General features: G+C 36.3%; 1 protein-coding gene across 2 annotated transcripts in view; it reads right to left on the bottom strand.

Annotated features, from left to right (window-relative positions):
* The window catches only part of Btl (fibroblast growth factor receptor), a 113,062-nt gene extending 99,190 nt beyond the window's left edge, over positions 1-13,872 (bottom strand). For both annotated transcript variants that reach the window (XM_089728613.1, XM_089728612.1), the window contains exon 1: positions 13,662-13,872. The gene's annotated coding sequence lies outside the window, so the exon portion shown is untranslated. The remainder of the gene's footprint in view (positions 1-13,661) is intronic.
* Between the last annotated feature and the right edge of the window lie 7,786 nt (positions 13,873-21,658).

Raw genomic sequence — 21,658 nt, 5'->3', positions numbered from 1 at the left:
ATTTTGAAATCAAGTAAAATAATAATTAATCTAAATCGAAAATTACCTAATCAAAAATCAAATTAATATATTTGAATCTAATCTTCTATAAAAATTTCGTGCAAAAATATTAAGCTTGCAACACAATCAAGATGGGTGGAATAGGTGTTTTGTAAAATTGGGATTTTTTTTAAGTCTCTTCGAATAATAAGCTCATAAGTCACGCGTGAAATCTTGTTAAGGATCAAAAGCATTTCTAGAATAGAACGAAGCAAGATAGCGCAAAAATCACTAAAAAAATCAATTTAAAATAAAAATGTTGTTTCTATGACGTGTTATTTCTATGACTGATTTTTCTCATTTAATTTTGATCTACATTCAAAGATAATCCTGAATTATTGGTGATAGGATTGGTTATTTGGTAAGCCCAAGGTAGGCCTTCATCAACATCTTTCAAGTCACAAAACAATAGTGCACCTTTAAATATTTCACTATCACAATCCAAACACGTCAATAAATCTCGCTAAAGCGTCATTACGTCTTAAACGACATCCATAATTAATAACCACAACATTAGAGTTACGACAGAATATTTCAGCTGATAATATTCGTTAATTTATCTTTCTTTTTTTTTGTTTCAGTATCGACTCGACAAGTCGACTGACAGTTCTAGCTGAAAAACCGACGAATTTATAATGTGCCGCTCTAATAATTTATAACGCTATCGCGCTAGTAAGGCATATATCAAAGTTATATTTAGATTAAAGTTTATGCGCTAGAGAGCCAAGTTTCCGCCAAGATTGATTTAAGGGAATAAGAATTTTGTTGAAACTCTGAAAATTCATCTAGTGATGAATGTTAATTTTGGTAAAAATTAATTTACAAAATTTATGTGCACGATTTCGTTGTTGATATTTTAATTAAATACAAATTAAATCGACACTAGTACATTTTTTGCAAAATGATGTCCAATTGATATTTTTTATTTTGGTACATTTTTTCCTTATTGAGAAAGGCCAGGGGATCTAAGCCCATACAGCCTTGTCTGTTCTATATATCTGGCCGAAGCCAGGTCTTGTATGCTTTAAATTATATCCTGAAATAAAAATTTAATTAAGGCCGAAGCCAAGTCTTATACATTTTCCAATCCTTGTAAAATTGCAAATACGAGTATTCCCATAGATATTTCCCACTGAGCTACAAGCCGGATCTTCCCAGTGGGTCGCGATTCCGATCCGGTGGTACATTCAGCGAATCACTGCTCTCGCTAGAGCCGATGCTAGCAAGTTCCTTCGGGCTCGCTCATCAGTCTGAATAGCCCCTCATTGCTACTGGCAGATAAAGAAAAGTCATAAACGTAATTCAATCCCAAACATCCGTCTCGTTTTTGCACCTCTATAATTATTGAGTGTAAGCAGGACAACCAACACTCAACTAGCTTGAAAGAAAAACTCAAATTGCCAGTTAATTTATTGCATGCCCTCATTGAGTCACACATCAATCGCGCTAAACACGCGTCAACAATTTGCTTGCAACTTGTCAAACGAGCTAGTTCTTGAATAGTTGGCTTTATTATTTCTTGACACTTTCTATATATCTCTTAGTCTCATTTAAGACTAAGTCGTTATTAAAAATAGTGAATGGAGTTATCAAAAATTTAAGTCGAACATACTTGGTTGTGCACCAATATAAGATCAGCAGAAATGCAAGAAATTAAACAGAAAATGTACAATGGGCAGTATTATCGATGTAAAAGCAATTACTTTCAGACAAAACCTCATATGAATGATAATTATCTAACAGAACAATCCCTCGAAAGTTCAATTCGAATTTTATATCTATATATTAATACGTGAAGCAAAAACTTTGTATCCCTTTTTACGAAAATTGCGCGTACGGAGGAGTATGAAATTTTCCACACTTATAGAGAATATAGAGAAGAAGTGCATAATGCTAATATTTTTTTAATATAATGCGTAAAAGATACATTATATCAATAAAGAAAACATTACACACACTACATACCAGGTATTTGACGAACACACACGCATGCATAGGTATTTATTGTCATACTTTTTGTCTTGACGTCTGTTGTCAAATTGAGATTAAAATATTGTTTGTCTTTGTTAATATTTTTTATAGTGTAGTCTTGGCGAAATTTGTGATTATAGACGTATAAAATACAATCACAATAGTGTACAAACTTACAATTCCAATTAATTATAATCGAATTTTGACTACTGCGGGACCTCTTGTTAAATTAAATTTGTTAACATAAGATTGAACATGAAATGTCGTCCATTATTTAAAACAAATATATTATATCGTAAGCTATGTTATTTGCGTAAGGAAACAGCGACGTAAATATAGAATGTCACGTAATGTGATCCTAAAGAATCGTCTCCCTTGCAACTCGCACGCGGTTCCGTATCAAAACGCAGTATCGTGGTAATTAAATTTTAAAGAATTGATTTAGTTAATTTTTTTTTACTTCAAAGAAACACCAAATCATGTCTTATTAATATAGAAATAAATCAAATGCAATCACATAATACAATAGGTTTAGTTACGCAGACGTTCTGCGTGTTATCGCGCGTGCTTTTAACGAGAGAAGTCGCGGATTTAAGACTGTATGTGTGTTCAATTATGGCATGTCCACACTTGGTCTCTACAGAATATAGACAACAGACACAGAAGAAATATATACTACTTATAGCGTCAAATTATTTTACGGATACAAAACATTCACTCTAAAACACTCACACTAACTCATAGCCCTCTTATTGAGATTTACAAAGTCTTTACTATGGGTACTTGATAGTCATACCACGTCACAGACAGCGCTAATCGTTTCCTTGCGTCTCAACTAGTAATATAATTTCACATCACGACATTCTGTCATAATACTGAATTTATCCCGCCACCATCTGACGCACGTAGAATATGATATACGCAGATACAAAAAAAAAGCAATTTGCTTCCAATAGTCTCTGTAGCGAATACAACCTAAATGCTAAAACAATCTCTTCTTCAATGTCATTTTTATTATTGACTAATCACCAAAGATCGCAAGCCAAAGATCTACACGACATACTTTGCTGCAGAATTAATTATCCAATTACTATGATGCGTTTTGTATTTTTTTTTATTTATAGCTAAGATGGTTGGACGAGCTCACAGCCCACCCGGTTTTAAGTGGTTACTGGAGCCCATAGACATCTACAATTTAAATGCGCCACCCACCTTGAGATTTAAGTTCTAAGGTCTCAGTATAGTTACAACGGCTACCCCACCCTTCGAACCGAAACCCATTACTGCTTCACGGCGGAAATAGGCGGGGTGGTGGTACCTACCCGTGCGGACTCCCAAGAGGTCCTACCACCAGTTGTATGGATGCCGTCAGGATTTAAAAGCACAGAGGTATATTTTAATCTATCATCGATATTTTTGGTTATCACTATAATGATCACCCGAAATCTTTTAAGTACAATATCAACAATTACTGATTTAAGAGTTCAAAATCTCCAATTTGGCATTCTAACTAATAACGCGTATTCTATTAAAATTACGCATATAACTGTCGTAACTGAATCGGAACTGTCAAATATTACTGCGCGAACATGGCAGTGGTCATAATTTGGGATTATTAAAATTATTAAAATTTATTTAAACATAAAATAATTTATATGGTATCTTTCAAAAAATCTTGTTTGATACATAACAAAACTCCGAGTAATGCTTCGATCGTTGGTCTGGTGAGCCAGAAATATGCTGTAAAAGGTAGGACTTCACTATAGGAATCAATAACAGCCACTAGTCCTATAACGTTAAAACGTATCCAAAAAACCAATGGGACTATCCAAAAATCTACCATAAATGCCCAAACCTAGTGAAACGATACGTAGAGGCAATTAATCTACAAAAAAAAACCGCAACTATGTTCACCCCATTTTTATGGGTTGAACATAGTAACCCAACCACTACCTGCATAATTATCGGTTGAAATATCGAAAAGTACTTAATAAATTTCCGAGACCATACAATCTACGAAAAGGTGAAAAAAAAATGTTGCATAAAATAAATAGTACACACTCTAATAAACTATGTATTGTCATAGCTAGAGTCTTGACAGTCCGGACACGTCACTTGACAGTAATTGTTTCCTTGCGTCTACGGCTGTATCTATCAGGAAGCCAGGATATTAGGTACGATAGCAACTAACCTCTCGATAACTTGACAATGATACTATGAATGTGCAAATACTCGATGATGTCGAAAGGAAATATGTGATTAATTTTATCACATCCTAGGGCTGAATCGTAGGACTATTTTGATGAAGAGTTCGGGGTTATAAGAAGTAAAAGACCGTGGAACTCAATCGAGAACATTTGTTGAGTACATATTTCATTAGAAAAATTGGTACCCGCCTGGGATTCGAACACTGGTGCATCGCTCAACACGAATGCACCGGACGTCTTATCCTTTAGGTCACGACGACTTCAACCCTAAAACGAACAAGACAGAAAGGTCGCAAGGGGAGAAGCCACCCTGCCTATTAATGTCGCAAATTAGTCTTGCCATCCGACTGCAATTGTTGGGACAGCAATTATTAAACACAAATGAGACGATTTCGCGTGTCATACACGTTTTTCAGGAGCGGTAAACACAACAATTCACGGTACATAAGCACATCCGTCTATTAAAAAACCAAATATCTATCGGCCTCCCGATAAGAAGATATGCTAAAACAATCTAATTTGTATGGGTATATTAGTTTTCATTCTATCATCTATCCCGGGCCGTGGCTTGCATAATTATGGGCATTTTATGTCACAGTATGATGATGCCATATTGAATAATGGACTTCCTCGTGGTGACATGGCGGTAGGCAACAAATGATGTAATAATTATTTATGAGCAAAGCTCTTAAAATAAAATGCAAATTAAAATCGAACACAATTTCTTTTTTAATGAGATTTAAACTTACACTGGTGGGTAGGTACGACTAGATCTTGCCTATTTCAACCGCGAAGCAGCAATCTTCTTGAAATGCGTTGCGCTCTAAAAGTCGATACTATTGTTAAATAATTAAATTGAAATCTCGACCCCAGTTGATACCAGATGGGTAGTGAGTCAGCCTATCATTTGAAAACAGGACTTACAGGAAATTTAAACATAGTACGTGAACATTCTCGAAATCTAAGTCTTTCGTGTTAGAAGCGTGTCTGAAACTGTTGAGCCAACAGTATTTTTTAATGCGGCTGTGGGAAAGAGATGAAAGTTTTATCTTTCATTATGTCAAAAACTATACACGACATGAATAAATAAGGATCGCCTTAGCCTATGCTTTGAAAAATATTCATGCCCAAAATAGAACAGCAATTTGGATGCTTTATTTAAAGACCAGAATTTATTGTTTAAGCAAACCCAAACACGCTTAGAATTTTTTGTTTTTCAATAAACTTTAAAATAAATCATCGCTCCATACTACAAATGCTATGTATACATTTTAAGAATACTTTTAATTTTAAGCATGAAAATTAAAATAATTATCTGACATAAACGATTTGCAACCTTCACTATTAAAGTTTAAGGTTCATTCTTTCGGTACTAACTTGCGTCAAGATTTGTTACAGAGTAATAATTACAAATTATCTCTGCCGTTCGTAAAATTATTGAAGTTATTTTTTGTAAGAAATAGAGTTCAAATTCGTACGATTGGATTTCGTGATTAAATTTGTCAAGTGCACGAATCGAGAACACTGGCCGCATAGAATCACAACGAAAATAGAACGCTTGACAATGAAAAGGAAACAAAATTTAAAAATATTCTTAATCGGAATGCAACAAGAATAATGCACGCTCCTAATATATGGATTTAATTTAATGTTATGTATTTTTATGTGTTTTATATAGGATTTCTCATTGTCAAATATATTTTAAATCTATATGAACATTTTTTTTATTACATTTATTTTAAACTAGCAAATTGTTTTAGAATATGTGATTTTAAAATTTAGAAAAATTCCGCTATTTTTGTGTTGCGCTAGATTGTTGGATGAGCTCTCAACTATCTTGATGTTCAGGAGCTACCGGAGCCCATCGACCTCACATAGTGAACGCCTACCTTGAGACATGAGGTCAAAGTCTCGTTGATTTATATTCTGTGTTACGACTGTTGTTACACGATTGAAACTGAACGTGTAACTGCTTGGTGCTGTCCAACTGATTCTGCTCACAATTCAAATGATTTTGTTTTGCGATTTCGATGGTTATTTATGGTGTTAGGTACTTCTTGATAGCGGAAGCAGTTCTTAAAGACTACTTAAATATGTATTCTCTTAGGAAAATGTCTAAAAATGTAGCCTAACTACTAATAAAATCAAAAATAAATACTCTCATTTAAAACTAGTCTGTAAAATCTACTTTTACTATTAATAGGATATCTATATTTAATTTAAGGTTTCCAAACTATTCACCTAACATAAAGTACATTATCACAACATAACAATAAAAAAAATATATAACTTTTTTACGGGTCACTTGCCAGCGTTTCCGAGAAACTCGTAAATTGGGCACATGTGAAATTCTATTTTCGCGCCATTTTTATAGAGCACACCGTATGCGAGACACTGGCTATAGAATAACTCAGTCAACACCTAAAAAAAAAATAAACAATTGCTTTTATTAGCACTGGATGGACCTGCAATTTTATCACTGAATTTGCTTTGCAAGCGCTTCTTTATTGCGCCATATGAATAAACAAACTCACTAGAGGAGTCAATAAGCATCACGCCAACAAATTTCGCCACCTGAGGTAAAGTACTTCCAATTTAATAGACGGTATCAGTTCATGACACGCCCTACAGTAAGCAATGTTCTCTGTCCTTAAACATTGGTTTTATATAAAAAAATTATAATAATATTAATGACGTAGTTCTTACCTGTCAGCTGTCAAGCAGTGACAGCTTGACCCAGAAAAACCGTTAAAGTGGCGGTATATTCAAAACCAAACGTCTTATTGAGGCACCCTTAAATTGCGTGGGAATTCGTAACGAGCGAATCCGCAAGCAAAGCAAAATGTGTTCGTCTAATTTTATATCACATGAATCATTGGAAATTTTCCTGGTTATGATGCACCGAATTAAATATTTCCTATGCTTCTTGAATTAGAGCATCGTGGAAATGTTTCGACTACACGAATTAGAATTGATAAGAGTGCAATTTACGACGAGTTGGCTATTTTTGCCGTAAATTTGCACTGATATTTTGCTGCATTCCTTAATAAAAAATATTACAAAAAACGAAAGCATTCGTTGTGGCCTAATGTAAGTCGTTGTGGCCTAACGGATAAGACGTCCGGTGCATTCGTGTTGAAGCGATGCACCGGTGTTCGAATCCCGCAGGCGGGTACCAATTTTTCTAATGAAATACGTACTCAACAAATGTTCACGATTGACTTCCACGGTGAAGGAATAACATCGTGCAATAAAAATCAAACCCGCAAAATTATAATTTGCGTAATCACTGGTGGTGGGTGTAGCCGTTGTAACTATACCTGAGATCTTAGAACTTATATCTCGAGGTGGGTGGCGCATTTACGTTGTAGATGTCTATGGGCTCCAGTAACTACTTAAAAATAAATAATTGAAAAGCATATGAAAAAAAGATGTAATGTTACAGTTGTATGGATTACCTAATTTGCTATCTAAATTTGGTAGAAATAGAGACCACGTGTTGCATGCTCACACCGCACCTTTCAATCATTATATTTGTGATTGATTGAAATTATATTCCAGGATATAGTCACCAGAATCGTCACATCCATAGAGCAAATTATAGCACTGTAGTATGACTGTAGTACAATACATACGGGGGAGCTTTAAAGTCACATCAATCACAGACAAAATGACGGAAAATCGCCTTAGATGGTATGGCCATATCATGAGACGGGATGAAGACCATCTAGTGAAAATCGCATTAAGCTTGCCAGAACAAAAGAAAGGTAGAGGCCGCCCGCCATCGACCTGGTGGTCAAACATCGAAAGAGACCTTAAGGAAGCCCAATTGCCAAAACCGACAACCCAGGACAGATCAGCCTGGCGCCGTAGAGTGAGGAGACCCGACCCCAGATAACGGGAACAGGGACGGATACTAGTAGTAGTAATAGTACAAGCATCGAGGCTTGAGGGTTAAATAATACCAGTCTCTAATATGTATGAATAATATGAAGCAGAAATCAATTCGTAGTGCCGACGAATGTCATCAAACTTACATTAACTTAACTCCAGTTTACGGAAAATTTTAAATACCAGAAGCAAAGACAAACTGGTGTCACATAAATTCTCTTCAAACGTCATTTGAAAAACAATATTAATTTATTTTAATATGACGCATTGTTTAAATGTAAGCTAATGCTAACGCATAAGTGTAATTTATAATAATACTTCGACTACCATAAACGATTATTACGAATACTCATATTACGAGTATACTCGTCTGTTATATTATTCTGGTGAACATCTTCATCAGAATGTATCTTAAATTTTTTTGCTACCTTCGGAACCACGTGTTGGGATCGCATTATACGTTACCGGAAAGAATATTGGCTTTAGAAAGATGTGGAGTCATTGTTAAGCAACTAAATTTCATCTACTGTGGTATTTTTTTTATAGCTTTGATGGGTGGACGAGCTCACAGGCCACTTGGTGTTAAGTGGTTACTGGAGCCCATAGACATCTGCAACGTAAATGCGCCACCCATCTTGAGATATAAGTTCTAAGGTCTCAGTATAGTTACAACGGCTGCCCCACCCTTCAAACCGAAACGCATAACTGCTTCACGGCAGAAATAGGCAGGGCGGTGGTACCTACCCGTGCCGACTCACAAGAGGTCCTACCACCAGTGATTTTCGATGAAAGCTTTAACGATTATACAAGATAATATAAAAAAAAATGTGGGTATTTATTTAAAGAAAATATAATTCAGCTATGTCAATTGTCATTCACATGTCCTTCTTCAAACGAGGCTTGTGGAGAGTATTAAACGGTAGGCAGCGGCTGGGCTCTGCCCCTGGCATTGCTGAAGTCCATGGGCGACGGTAACCACTCACCATCAGGTGGGCCGTATGCTCGTCTGCCTACAAGGGCAATAAAAAAAAAAAAAAAAAAAAAAAAAAAAAATATCTTAATTAAATCACTAATAATATTTATATGTTATATATGTTTTATACAAAAAAATAAAGCACAGAAGAACAGACAATGAAAATTTTAAACAGGGACAAAAACACGACCGACCATTGTTCTTTCTCATATAGAAAGCTTCGTTTCGAAACACCCTTTGTCATTAAACATGAAACGATGTATAAAAATAACTAGTATCCAATAAAATACGAATAATCTAAAAAAACGATATCTGTATCTTGATTATAATTTTCAAGGTGACTCTCTTGTACTACGAAAACAATACGATAAAAGAAACGCGCTAGACTTTATCGATCGCGATTAACTGCTTGCAAAATATATATCTGTTTTTTTTTATTGCTTAGATGGGTGGACGATCTCACAGCCCACCTGTTGTTAAGCGGTTACTGGAGCCCATAGACATCTACAACGTAAATGCCCTACCCTTTAAACCGAAACGCATTACTGCTTCACGGCAGAAATAGGCAGGGTGGTGGTACCTACCCGTGCGGACTCACAAGAGATCCTACCACCAGTATAATACTGGTATAGTACTGTTTAATACTAACATACTATAAGGAGACGTTTAAAAGGCTAAAAAATATATTTTATAGTTGACGATATTCCGGCTGACTGAGGTGATTTTGAGGTAGTTCATCCAAAAGTATTGTTATAAGGTTTTTTGTTTATCATTTTTCGCAAGACACACATGTTAAACTGCAGGCCTGTATAGTCTAAACTTAAATCCCTATTAGAATAATGACGTACACTCTAATATTACATATTTCACAAATTGTAAAATACTAGCTGACCCGGCAGACTTCGTAGTGCCTCAATCGATAAATAAAAGACCTAAACTTTTGTATAAAATAAACTTTAAAAAAAAACAAAAAGAATCCGTCCGACCGGGGACAGATCAAAGAAAAAACAAAATTGTTTGTTTTTATATATAATTCCGATCATTTTCATATTTTTTCACCTTTTAAACCTTTTCTGGACTTCCACGAATAATTCAAGACCAAAATTAGCCAAATCGGTCCAGCTGTTCGCAAGTTTTAGCGAGACTAACGAACAGCAATTAATTTTTATATATATAGATATTATGTAGATAGATTTTGTAAAATTATTAAATATAGGAACGACTCGACGGATTTCTGTGTCGTATAGTAACAAAAACACATTGTTTGCCACGTGTTACGTTTGAAACGCACGCTGAATGCTAAAAGGGTCTCAAGTTCGGTTCCAGAGAACCTTGGCTTCCATACTGGGACCATTTTATTGTTTGACCAGCATTCGTACGTTTTATCCTCGATGATTAACTGAGCAGTATTAGTTTAAGATTTAACCATTTAGCCCTTTTCATCAAAAATATTACTAACACAAAGTAAATAGACTCTTGATTATTTTTATCGAAACATTAGGAGGCACCCGATTGCGTTCTGTCTCCATTGACAGGTTTCAAGATATTCCGCGTATCTTTTTCGTCGCAAATGAATAAAAGACATAACGCAATTATTCTTTCTTATCTGACATAGTGCTGAATCAAGCTCATATAACTTCAACAATTCATACGCATCATATCGGCAAATCAGATCACTTGACAAACGTCACATAGCAGGTAGTGTGCGAAAGAGATAGCGCTCTACGAATCCGAAATTAGCCGACGGTCTCTTTCCAAAGGTCGATGTGCAATATTTATGACTGGGTACTGCACATGCTCGTTCATAACTAATTAAGAATTAGGCGTATATTTAATTCGACAAGACAATGCAATGGCAATTACAAAGCAAACTAAAAATACTAGATTCCATCATAAAAGCACGAATCGGTCAAGCTATTCCGATTCTACACGTTTATTGTAAGACTATAAAATACTTAGGCAAACAATAAGCTTTATTGCCAGCCTACGCCATAAACTGTGATGAGTTCAGTACTAATTAGGTTGTAGTCATAAAGTTATTATATTCACTGTTTATTAGTTCAAATTGCGTTTGTGCAATTCCAAAGTAGATGTTTCAATGCGGATGTAAAATGAAAATCAGCTTACAATTAGTGTACGGACATTAATAACTGAAATTAAAAGCTATTTTATTTCTGGTAATCTTCAATTATAATTCTTAGTAAAATGGCGTATAACTGTCGAAACTTCTAGAGAGTTTTTAAAACAAAAACGAAGCTATCATCACGAGCGGTCTTGTTCAATTTCGCCATACTTGTATACCATCTTAAATACTACATAGTTACACACTTTTGAAAGCGAATAAACGCTGAATCGATAAAATTCAAACAAAACAACATCACTCTTCACTTTCCCGCCAAGAAGTCTTGTTAATAAATGTTGCCATCCGTAAATAAAGTAACAGTTCGAAATACTAATAAACATTTAATAATAGACAAAGATTATATGAAAGGGATTTCCTTTCATAAATGGAACTTTGATGTTCCGTATCCGACATCGCGCTGGAGTCGTAGACGCATCGGGATAAATGCTATCCCGCCTTCAGAACAAACGATCGGTTCGCAGGACGACGGTACCACGAGAAATTGCCAATAACTTTCCAGCCAGTACCTACCACACTAAGTTTAATCCCAATCGAACAAATGTAGCGAAAAGAAACACGGACAGACATTTTTTAAACAACACTAAAAACTCCTTATTCGCTCTTCCTACATTCGCGTTTTCACTATTCACGGATTAAAAAAGTGCCACCCAATACCTATATTCGCGGATGAAGATTTCTTTATTCGCGGATCTAATTGGTACGTATCGGTTGATAATAAGGATTCCAATATGCAGATATCCAACAGAATATCTTTTGTAAGCGCGCTTTTCGACATTCACGGTTTCTGTATTGGCGGCATATCTTAATATATATAGGTATATTTCTTCTGTGCGTGTGTTTGTCACTGAACTCCTCCTAAGCGGCTGGACCGATTTTAATGAAATTTTCTGTGTACCTTCAGGTGGATTCGAGAATGGTTTTGATTCACAAATCAGCCCGGCAGATGGCGCTGCAGTCGGTATCTAGGTTATTTATCTTTCCTAGAAATAATTCATAAACAACGTTTGCCGGGCCAGCTAGTTTTCTATATCACTCGCCAATAAATAGCTTTTACTGTATTAGATTACACTATACACAACTCACTGTTACGGACACACACGAAATATGTAACAAGAAACATTTAAGATCTTGAAAGCATGACTGATGGTTAATAAACAATTCGCACTAACGACCGTTAGGTTGTTCTAGAAAAATAATATTTTTATATCCTTGTTTAAACCAAGATTTTGAAGAATTCCTAAATCTGTGCCCCTGATGATGCCCATTAATGGCGGTCATCCGTCAATTGGGCGACGAGTTCGTCATGATTTGATAGCAAGAAATTGACGTACAGTTATAAGTTGAGTAGCGAGATGTGAACTGAATTCACCGGTAGATCAGCAGTTTCACGGGTGTACAACTCAACAAATGTTCACGATTGACTTCCACGGTGAAGGAATAACATCGTGTAATAAAAATGAAACCCGCAAAATTATAATTTGCGTAATCACTGGTGGTAGCACCTCTTGTGAGTCCGCACGGGTAGGTACCACCGCCCTGCCTATTTCTGCCGTGAAGCAGTGAAGCGTTTCGGTTTGAAGCCGTTATAGCTATTACTGAGAGCTTAGAACTTACATCTCAAGGCGGGTGGCGCATTTACGTCGTAAATGTCTATGGGCTCCAGTAACCACTTAACACCAGGTGGGAGGTGAGATCGTCCACCCATACAAGCAAAAAAAATTTTTTTTTATCTAAGAGTAGCAGGTTTAGTACTGGAGGAAAAATGGCTACAAGCATGCTTCCAGTTTATCTTAGAGCTATGTTTTTTTTTGTCATAACTAGATAGCAACAGATACGTCATGAGGTCACAGCCCACTTGATACTAAGTGGTAACCTGAATTCCGGTTACGAAGGCTTATTCTGTTAACATAGCTTATAACTAAGATCACAAACCAGTATTTTTTTTAAATCAAAATGCGGAAATGTTAGTTAACTTTAACTATGTTTGATTGGTGATTTAACAAAACCGCGTCTTAGACTATGAGTCTCGACAATGCTTTGTTTCGATTATCGTAATAAACAACACATACTTCGAAGGAAGATACATCGTCAGATTGTTTTAAATCGATGTTAATAATGCGAATAGGATATTGAGATAATAGTGTCCTATACATAATTAATATGGAATCTATGGTTGATTAAAACTTGACGTATTAATTAAAACAATTAATATGTCATTTAAACAATAGGAACATGAGTTATAAATTGTTCAACTAAATTATTAATACATAAAAGTAATGAAAAAAAAATTTTTTTTTCATATCAAACTTATAGTCCCGTAAACAATACCGGGAACACATGAGTCACTACTTCTTATGAAATTTATTATCGTCTCATTTCAAAAAAAATATATAACGTGTTCTAAATTTAATTACATCTTAAAATAACAATTCCTTACCTTAGTGGAATGAAAACAATCCTGCCGTGGATTATATCCCAATATTAAATAAAACAGTTTTAAAACAGTTCACCAAAACGGTCACCGGAATACACAGAACACAGTCACCGAAAAATAATATCGGGATAAAAACGTTATCGATTTATTACAATTAGAATAAACGGCGACACGTCCTAACGCCGCGAGCTTTGAAGCAAGACTGAAGAAAGAAAATTGCTGTAGCTTTCAGCGTTGCGCCCGCGTTCTTCGCTACGAAAGCCATAGACATACATCGAATTCATTCTCACTCGAATTTCTTTATATCGCTGTCTCTTTCTACGGGCATGTCGAAGGAAAATTAAGGGAAACTTTAACGAAGTCTTAACGGTACATTACATAATAGTACGTTTTGCATTATGATTTATTTTGTCCGTCTGATTAATTTTGTTTTGTTAATGTTGGCACTAGTTCAATGATTCGTACGGGATCGCGCTCGTAAAGTGGGGCAGACATTCTTGTTAATTTTTAAAACGCAGTTTGTTCGAAATTTGAACTGCCGCCTACATTATGTTATTATGTTTTTTTTTATTCTTCATTTGTGTCTATTGATTGTTTTTTTTAGTATTGGCATCATTTTTATGGCGCGAATTTATTGTACTGACTTGTACATAACGTACGAAAATGTGTTCAAATTTCCTGTACGTGTATTAATGCGTAATGAGTAGAGTACGAGGAAGCTGCCTTCATCTCGTATTACCGAGAAGACGAAAGCGTTCCACGTACTAAATGGTTTCCGTGATTTCTCATGAAACGTAATAAGATCAACATTTTTAAATACGTACGTTTTGGATATCCGAATATGCTCAGCTTAAGCGATGATTTTTCTTATGTTATGTATTGGTTAGAGTTAAATCAAACGATCACCGACTATATCGACCCGTAGAGCAGTATTGTAAAACAAGTATAGTACAACCAGGAAAACTGTTAAGTACTCAAAACGTCGGATATAATATAGTGAGAATAAAAACTTAAAGTTAAAAATTTATCTTACGTCGTTCGATTGAAAAAAAAAAACTCCCCTACTATTTAAATCACTCAATGTTCGATCAATCAGTGCGGAGTCGATACACGAATAGGGCAACGAATTAGTTCTTAAATACGTCGCGCAAGTATCCGTTTCCGGTACTAAATTGTGGCCAACATGGCGGCACGCGTCGTAGACGACCGTTTTTTTTTGGGGAAATTTCCTTTTTTTTTTTAATCGGTGGGCTTAGTTGGCTGTCAAAGTTTAGTTGGTTGTATATTTTCATTTTATTAGTTTACTAGCGACCCGCCCTCGCTTCGCTTCGGAAACATTAAAACACACATGAAAAAAAAAATAAAAAATAAAAAAATAATAATAAAAAGTAGCCTATGTTCATCAGGGACAATGTCGGCTTCTAATGGAAAAAGAATTTTTCAAATCGGTCTAGTAGTTTCGGAGCCTATTCGAAACAAACAAACAAACAAATCTTTCCTCTTTATAATATTAGTATAGAAGTATAGATTAACCTGCAGCTAAATCGTTAATCGTTTGCTATGATCCTTTAAAACTACGAAAGACAAAAAATAAATTATACTCCTAAACATTTTTTTCAAACGCGAATGCTTATATTTCTAATGTGATAGTACTAACAGGAAATTCGTTAGTATTAATGGCGTATCGACTTATCACCGATTGCAGAATATTCATTTATTTATCCACTTAATTTGTTATAATAATAGGTCCATTTTTGTGTATTTATGAGGCTGAATCTCATGAAGACAGGAAAGGAGAAGTAGCGAAAAAAGTACCATCAAAAATATTTTCCTTCGCTCGTTGTAGTAAAGAGAGTGCTCCTATAAATTCTCGACGGGTCTTTCGACCTACATAATAAAAGCTTTTTTTTTTTTATTGCTTAGATGTGTGGACGAGCTCACAGCCCACCTGGTGTTAAGTGGTTACTGGAGCCCATAGACATCTACAACGTAAATGCGCCACACACCTTGAGATATAAGTTCTAAGGTCTCAGTATAGTCAGAACGGCTGCCCCACCCTTCAAACCGAAACGCATTACTGCTTCACGGCAGAAACAGGAGGGGCGGTGGTACCAACCCGTGCGGACCCACAAGAGGTCCTACCACCAGTAAAGAAAAGTATAGAAAGCATCTTATTTATAAAACGTAAACTCAACGCTTGCCCATAATACTGAAGTGCTATAATTACCACTGAATTATCCACACGATAATGCACAGTTACAGTTCCAGACAACGACGTAACCGTTTTATTTCAGGGAAAACGTCACTGGTAGAACAACTGGAGTACTGCTAAATATAATTTTCCTGTAACATTAGGAAGGTATGCACAAAACAAATTCGTGGTGATAAAATAATTGAAACTAAAGCATTGTTATAACACGTTACTGACATATCTGGAGTACCTAATGGCTAAATGCTTTACATAATGCTTCAAATCATATTCTAACCGTCTATTGGTGCTGTAATTTAGCTTGGTAGTTTTTTTTATTGCGTAGATGGGTGGACGAGCTCACAGCCCACCTGGTGTTAAGTGGTTACTGGAGCCCATAGACATCTACAACGTAAATGCGCCATCCAGAAATAGGCAGGGTGGTGCCTACCCGCGCTGACTCACAAGAGGTCTTACCACCAGTAAAGATGGCCGATGGCCATTAGAGCAGACGAGTTCTAGACTGAAGACCACGTACTGGTAAGCGCAGTGTTGGGTGTCCCCTTGTCCGGTGGACTGTTGACTTGCGGCGATATGCTGGAGAAGCTTGGATGTGGAAGAGCGGAGGACCGTTCATTGTAGCGGATAATGACGATGATGATGATAGTCTGTCAATAACCGGCGTTTGAGGAGGAACACTTGTTCCAGACAGAACTCAAAAAATGTAAGGTTTGGCTTATAAACCTTCGATAACTTACTATGAGACAGAGGGTAGTTTAAATCTGCATACTAAAGCAATACATATTTTTGATCATTTCAATACAAAGCAAAAGTTATTTTCCAATTATATTTCTTCACACCGCGCTGCACTGTCTCAAATAACTCTTGTGAAATCTCGGCGTATATCAAAACATATATCGCAAGGATATTTACACAGTACGGGATAAGTTCTTTATAATATATGTGTTACCAGCTAATTCTTGGTTCGGTAACGAAGTGAAATGTAAATCTCCACACCGCATAAATTATTCGTATCTATACTGTAGTGTGACCACGAACTAAATGTAAATTTTAAGAAAGGAAAAAATTATTTTGTTAAGATTTTCTAATCAAAATTCGATTCGAATTTCAAATTTAATATTTATCTACTATTTTATTTTTGTTGATAAAGTGTTTAGTAATAACTCGAGCAAAACCATAGTAAAATTATTAAAACTAAATTCGAGCCTTTATTAAACCTAACAGTGAGTCCCTTTGCACTAACAATCTACTCTCGCAAATTATTAAACAAAATGTTAAATGGATTTCCAATTCGGATCGTTTCATTTTTAGTTTAACCTGTATCTATATAACGAATTTTTTCTTGTTTCCCTATTTAATAGATGGTAGCCTCCCGCTGAATTTCTCGCCGGATCTTCTCAGCCGGTCGCGATTCCGAACCGGCAGTAGATTGATTCGCGAAGCAATGTCTCTGGAGATGTTAGGTCTCCTATGGAGATGCAAATCTGGCTGGCCAGGCAAGGCTGGCTGAACCTTTGTTTGCCCACCTGTCCTGGTGTAACTGGAAAGGCCTCTAGGCTACCAGTAATCCCACAAACATAAAAAACTGGTAGTCTAAGGATCTATTCCAGCTACGCTCGGACAGATAGGTGAACTTACGGGGCTCAACCTGAGGAAATTGCTAGCTATATTGGCTTGGCTGAATCTACTACCATATTGGAATCTCGACCCCCCCAAAATACCCGACGAGAAATCCAGTGTGATCTGTCTATGGACTAAGTTGCATGTCAAACTCTTGGTCGTACTTGACGAGTTCGACAAGAATGGTTACCCATGCTTGGAGAGCCTAAAAGTGTTCCCCAGCTACAATCAGTGTGATTAACTTGAGAACTAGCATGGAACAGGGCCTGACGACAACATTATAATTATAGCACTTTCTCCTAATATCCAAACTTTGGGCTATCCTACAGACTCCATTAATTTTTAGTTCTATATTCTATACATGTTTTTGTTTGTTTTTTCAAAACTACATTTATTCCTTCATCACGGATGACTGAAAGTGTATCCTAATTTAACTATCGCACTACCCCAAACATCGTGGCTTACAAAACTGTACTACATTTAAATAATGTTTGATACAAACTTTTTGCATTCTTAAATTCAAGTCTCGATTAAACTCCAAATCTTGGTGACCACATAACCTTTCGCCTACACAACGATCGGTCGTTCATTGTTTTATCCAATGCAGGTAATGCACTCGGCGCATAATAAAGCCGTACCAAGAAATGTAACAGATAAATCAATAAGCCGCGTACTTGTATATTAAAGTAATGAAGAGCTTGTTTGTTTTACTGAATCACTTAGTGATGGGACATTCAGTCCAACAATCACTCGCTCTGAAGGTAGGTAAGGTAAGGTAAGTAATAATAAAGCCGTACCAAGAAATGTAACAGACCTTACTATAACTTAAATCAATAAGCCGAGTACTTGTATATTAAAGTAATGAAGCGCTTGTTTGTTTTACTGAATGACTTAGTGATGGGACATTCAGTCCAACAATCACTCGCTCTTAAGGTAGGTAAGGTAAGGTAATCGTATATGCCTAGTTGTTAACGGAAAAGACTATTGCTACATAATTGGTTTAATTCGATTAATATTGCGGATAGTAGATAAAATATCACCCTTGAGACATGATGCAGTTTCCATTGCTTTACAGCTGTAACTGGTTCTGCCTATTCTATGGTATTAAATAGTTACCAGAGCTCCTTGACATCTACAACGTAAATGCTGCCACCCAACTTGAAACAAGAGTTTTAAGGTCTCAATTTTTACAGTACAACGGCTGCTCTATCCTTCGAACCGAAACGCATTACTGCTTCATTGCAGAAATAGGTAGAGTGGTGGTATCTACCCGTGCCGACTCACAAGACGTCCTACCACCAGTAAGAAACTCTACTCACAAAAGTAATAATCCAAAATTACATACAATATACGGATTTGATTTGTATTTTACGAAACTTGATCAACCACCACACACCACATTATGTTTTTTTTTATTGCTTAGATGGGTGGACGAACTCACAGCCCACCTGATGTTAAGTGGTTACTGGAGCCCATAGACATCTACGACGTAAGTGCGCCACCCACCTTGAGATATGAGTTCTAAGGTCTCAGTATAGTTACAACGGCTGCCCCGCTCTTCAAACCTTATGTGGTGTCAGCTGAGCTTGTCCTCTTATCAACGCTACATAGGCATTTGGCATCAGTTTTATGACCAGCCTGACTTCAAATCCTGCTTGTGTAATATCTCCACATATTCACTGCAGCGTGCCATGGGAAGAAACAATTTCTGTTTCTTCTTTAATTCTGTACAAAGCGTTGCGTAGTACTTAAAAAATCCTTTACAGACATTCGTAGATACGTGCTAGTGTGCTTGTATTTATTTTAATTTTAATTTTAAAGGATGAACCCTTCTAATATTTTTATAATTAGGTTCGTTCCGAGACCTATGATAACATGAGCTCGGATAACGTGATTTTGAAGGTTCAGTATTTTCTTGTGGTCACCATTATTCCTAACTACTAAGGAATTAAGTGGGAGAATGTGACAATCGAATAATCAGAATATATAATAAGCCTATGAATACTTTATCTAGACACTGCAAATCAGTGTTACCTATGAATCTATATATTAATACGTGAAGCAAAAACTTTGTATCCCTTTTTACGAAAATTACGCGGACGGAGGAGTATCAAATTTTCCACACTTATAGAGAATATGGAGAAGAAGTGCACAATGCTAATATTTTTTTTAATAATGCATAAAAGATACATTAAATCAATAAAGAAAACATTACACACACTACATACCATGTACAGGGTGGCCCATAAGTCCTTTGAAAAGTAAAATTTGAATAAAACGAACAGGGCGCGCGTGAGCGGTGCAGGGGAAGCGGGGGGAGTAACTTCGGTTTCTGGGAATTTAGTCGCGATGGAGCGTTTTACCGGAGCGGACCGTGCGTTTTGTGTGCGCGAGTTTTATAAAAACGACAATTCGGCAACCGTTGCGCGGCGTAAATTTCGAGAACACAAAGGTTTACACAACTTTGACGACACTCCAACTCTTCAAACGATTAAGAACTGGGTTGCTAAGTTCGAGGAGACCGGTTCGACGTTAGATAAACCGCGGTTGGGTCGCCCAAGGACGTCACGTACGGAACAAAACATAGACACAGTGACACAGTCTATTCGCGAAAATCCGACACAGTCAACTCGTAAGCGCGCCAGAGCATTAAACGTATCCAGGACATCGTTACAACGGATTTTGAAGAAAGATTTACATATGCACCCTTACAAAATTCAGTTGGTTCAAGAATTAAAGGAAACTGACGGTATTCAAAGACAAAATTATGCGAATGAAATGTTGAATCGGTTTACTTCCTTCAATAACATAATGTTCTCTGACGAGGCTCATTTCCATCTTAACGGGCATGTTAGTAAACAAAATTGCCACTATTGGAGCCCCATCAATCCAAAACTTAAGCATCAGAAGCCCTTACATAGTCCGAAAGTGACTGTTTGGGCCGCTATGTCAGCCCATGGTATCCTAGGGCCTTACTTCTTTGAGGATGGCAGAGGGCGCGCAGTTACTGTTACGTCGGAGCGATATGTGGCTATGATCGAAGAGTTTTTCATACCAGAATTGCAAAACTTTTCAGGCTTTAATGCCAGGACGTGGTTTCAACAGGATGGGGCCACTTCTCACACCTCTAACACTGCTATGCCCGTTATCCGTCAACTTTTTCCTGGCAAAGTTATCTCTAAGAGAGGAGACATTTCCTGGCCTCCACGTAGTCCAGATCTGACCCCGATGGATTTTTTTTTGTGGGGCTACCTTAAGGCTAAAGTATACGACACAAACCCGCGGTCAATTGAGGCCCTAAAAGAAAACATCCGCAGAGAAATGACAAGCATTTCAGCAGTGACGTGCCGCGCAGTCATCGACAATTTTAGACGTCGTTTGCAAGAGTGCCGTGATCGCAACGGATTACATTTAGGAGATGTTATTTTCAAAAAATAATTCCCGTTTTTTAAGCTTTTTATGTAAATAAAAATTTAATTCATAATGTAATTAGTTTTATTTTAATAAATTTTTTTTCATATCAAAGGACTTATGGGCCACCCTGTATTTGACGCACACACGCATGCATACTATTTATTGTCAAACTTTTGTTCTTCACGTCTGTTGTCAAATTGAGATTAAATATTGTTTGTCTTTGTAGGTAATATTTTTTATACAGTAGTCTTGGCGAAATTTGTGATTATAGAAGTATAAAATACAATCATAATAGTGTACAAACTTACAATTCCCATTAATTAAAGTCGAATTTCGACTACTGCGGGACCTCTAGTAGTTGTTAAATTATATACTCTATTCTAATAATCAACAAAAGCAAACAACAAAGCTAATATTCAAATCGTACACACAGCCATAGTACAAGGACTAAGCCTTAGTTCTGAATTCGTAGAGACGTAGAAACATTTCATATTTCGGACATACCTATAAAGATAAATATTTTATATGAAACAATACGGGTTTCAGGTAAAATAAAAACAAGCAACTTGAAGGTCATATAAAAGGCAATACTCGTAGTGTAAACCAAAATCATCTCTATATCTATCAAGCTAAAACCCTGCCGTATGCTAATGTAGAGTTTAGGTTCTAAATTAAAAACAAAAATTGCAATCCCGGAACAGCGAACTGTCATCCCTGTTGCGGTATCCTTAAATTTATAATGCACAGTATTACCGAG

Source organism: Bombyx mandarina, chromosome 07 (assembly GCF_030267445.1).
Source record: "Bombyx mandarina strain Sakado chromosome 07, ASM3026744v2".
Taxonomy (NCBI): Eukaryota; Metazoa; Arthropoda; class Insecta; order Lepidoptera; family Bombycidae; genus Bombyx; species Bombyx mandarina.
Note: the sequence above shows the minus strand (reverse complement) of the source record. Positions and strands in the feature narration are given on the sequence as shown.